This window comes from Phyllobates terribilis, unplaced genomic scaffold (assembly GCF_046119375.1).
Source record: "Phyllobates terribilis strain yellow unplaced genomic scaffold, ASM4611937v1 Scaffold_7__3_contigs__length_470593459, whole genome shotgun sequence".
NCBI lineage: Eukaryota > Metazoa > Chordata > Amphibia > Anura > Dendrobatidae > Phyllobates > Phyllobates terribilis.
In genome coordinates this window covers 82,553,011-82,556,668 of record NW_027362767.1, presented here as the reverse complement: position 1 = coordinate 82,556,668, position 3,658 = coordinate 82,553,011, and positions in this window count along the sequence as shown.

The following is a 3,658-nucleotide window of genomic DNA, read 5'->3' as shown; positions in this document are numbered from 1 at the left end:
TACAGGGAAAACTAGTCTGTCCCTAGACTGGGAACCATGAATAGCCCTGACCCCAAAGGTATCTCTGATGGTGAGAAGGTTCGGGTCTCCACCCTAAGCTCTAACTCCTCCACAAGCCCTGTGCTAATCCCCCTCATCTCCCTCCACTGAAAAGGTACAGCAACTTCGAAAGGAAAGGACTTCAGCGGCACAAACAAACAGGTCAGCACAGCACGGCATGGCTTCCAGGTATAGAATGAAACTCTATCAGCAGCACCACCTGGTGGAAGGAGAGGCTACTTAAAGGCTAGGGGGAGGAGACTCACACATTAACTCATGCAGTACTAGGGGAAATAACACAGTTAAAGTTAGAGCAGCATCTAGAATAGACCACAGATACTTAGCACTAAACAGCGTGTGACAGTACCCCGTCTTTTAAGAGGCCTCCGGACTCGAAACCGTACACGTCCGGAAAAGGTCCACATTTCCTGAGTGACGAGATATGGAAAACGTTACGGGTTTCCAACACTGGGGGTAGTTCGAGTTGGTATAACACAGGGTTATAAATGGCCGATATCCTAAATGGACCAGTAACCCCGGAGCTAGGACCCCCAGCAGCACGCTTCCACCTGACGTGCTTGGACAACACCCACACATACTCGTTCACTCTAAGGTCTGGAGCTGCACATTTATTTCCACATCTGCGGTTACAGCGAGGGCACACACTCAGAACGGCAAAGAGCAGCAGTGTCCTCTCGGGACCCAGTGCTCCCTCCCCTGGAGAGCACAGTAGGAAGCTCCGTCCCTCCCCGTTCCCTCCTCCTGGAACGACGCCTAGACCCACCATTAATCTGAGGCGCAGTCCGGACTCCACCCCCTTTTCCAGGCTCACTCCCAAACACTTCTGGTAGTGGAGTAGGAGTTGATGCAACCAGTACAGTAGAAATAGTTGTAGCTAGGCAATTACTCACGCAAAAAGCCCCCCAACTTACAACTTTTCTGGCCCTCCAGTCAACCACCGGGTTGTGTTTCTCCAGCCAGGGAAGGCCAAATACAATGGGAGTGGGTAGGTTCTCCAAGAGGTGACAGGACAGGAGCTCCTGGTGGAGAGTTCCTATGCTCAGGTTCACATTATGCACCACTTGGGAGAGGACCTTCTGACTGAGAGGAACTGAGTCGATTGAATCGATGGGAATGGGTCTCACTAAAGCACTGCTGGCGAGACCATGAACCCGAGCAAAACGAGAATCCATCAAATTGACACCCGCTCCGCTATCGACTAGTACTGGTACAGTCTCGGTTTTACCACCCACCACAACCTCGGCAGATAGTGTGAATGGAGACCTAGCGAGGAAGGAAATATAAACCTTCTGGTCGTCTCCTCCTGAACGACCTGAGGTAGGCTGCTTCTGAGACTGCTTGGTTGTCTTGGAGCAAAGTGGACAAAATGTAATAAAATGGTCAGATTTTCCACAGAAAAAACAAGCTCCACCCACTTGAGGAACAGTAGCCACAGGAGGTTTAACACGAGAACCTACTACCCCCAACTGCATGGGTTCATCGGGTATAGTCTCCTCAGCAGGGATAGGAACAGGAGACAAAGTGGGTCTCGGTCTCTCCCTCAGGCGTCTGTCAACCCGTATGACTAGGGACATCGCAGCCTCCAATGACTCAGGTGCAGTGTACTGAACCAGAGTGTCTTGCAGTCTAGCTGACAAACCCAAGCTGAACTGACTCCTGAGGGCTGGGTCGTTCCACTGGGTGTCGGTCGCCCATCTCCGAAACTCCAAGCAGTACTCCTCCACTTCTCGTGTTCCCTGCTTGAGTTTATGGAGATTAGACTCGGCAAAGGTCACCCTATCAGGTTCACCATACACCTGAGCCAGGGCAGCAAGAAACCCGTCCACCGACCGCAGCGATGGTGAGTCGGCCGGAAGGGAGAAGGCCCAGGTCTGGGGGTCCCCCTTAAGAAGAGAGACTATAATCCCCACCCGCTGTTCCTCACAGATGAGCGGGGCCGGAGCCTGACATAAAGCTTACAGGCTTCACGGAAAACAAAAACTTTGTCTCGTTCCCCAGAAAACCTATCTGGAAGAGAGACCTTGGGTTCTGGCACTGCCTGAGCATGAGCCGATGACAGGTAACCCACAATTTACTGCAGCTGTTGCACTACCTGAGTTCGCAGACCAGCTACCTCTTCAGAGATGGTCTGCATCAGGCTAGAAAATGCATCAGCTGAGGCAGTCTGAGCTGAGACATAGTGACTCAAGGAAAATGGTAAGGCTGCTGATAATGTCATGGTGTAGGGGGAATGCTGGTGAGGAAAAGGCAGATACAGGCAGGGTGAGCAGGGAAAACTAGTCTGTCCCTAGACTGGAAACCCTGAATAGCCCTGACCCCGAAGGTATCTCTGATGGTGAGAAGGTTCGGGTCTCCACCCTAAGCCCTAACTCCTCCACAAGCCATGTGCTAATCCCCCTCACCTCCCTCCACTGAAAAGGTACAGCAACTTCAAAGGAACAAACAAACAGGTCAGCACAGCATGGCTTCCAGGTATAGAGTGAAACTATCAGCAGCACCACCTGGTGGAAGAAGAGGCTATGTAAAGGCTAAGGGGAGGAGACTCACACATTAACTCATGCAGTACTAGGGGAAATAACACAGTTAAAGTTACAGCAGCATCAAGAATAGACCGCAGATACTTAGCGCTAGACAGCTCGTGACACCATCTCAGTTGGGTTGAGGTCCGGTGATTTTAGACGCCATGTAATCTGATGCCACACTCCATCCTTCTCCTTCTGGGTCACACAGGACTTACATAGCCTGGTGCTCTGTTTTGGGTCATTGTTTTGTTGCATCACAAATAATGGTCCCTGAGGGCAAACCAGATAGGATGGCATGCTGTTGCAGAATTCCATGGTAGCCATGCTAAGTAAGTGTGCCTTAAGTTTGGAATAAATCACAAACAGTGTCACCAACAAAGCACCGTTACGGTATTACACCTCCTTCTCCATACTTCATGGTGGGCACTACACATGTAGAATCCATCCACTCACATTTTCCGTATCTCAGAAAGACATGGCGGCGGTTACAAAAACATAGTACAAGACCACAGTACAGATTTTCACTGATATAATGTCTAGTCCTTGTGTTGCTTGGCCCAAACACATCTCTTCTTTTTCTTTACAGTCCTTAGTAGTGGCATCTTTGCAGTAATTTTAACAAAAAAGGCTGCATCTCGCAGTCTTCTCCAGACAGTTGATGTTGAAATATGTCTGCTATTTGATTTCTGCATTATTTACGAGGGCTGTTATCTGAGGTACTCTCAATTTTCATTTTCTGAGGTTGGAAACTTTGATGAACTTATCCTCTGCAGCAAAGGTAATTCTTTGGCTTTCTTTTCCTGGGGCAGGCCTCAGGAGAGCCAGTTTAAATGCAGAGATTGACAGTTTTCATGACTGCAACTGAGGATACCTTCAATGTTCTAGCAATATAAAGAATTGAGTGACTTTTATGTCTTAAAGTAATGATAGACTGCCATTTCTTTTACTTGCTTGAGTGGCTCTTGCCACATTCAGTTGTGAAATAGGCTCAGCACTATAAGGCACTGTTTACCAGCAGTGCCTCTGCAAAACACATCTGATGGTTTCCAAAACTTTCCGAAGGCCGGTGATTGCAC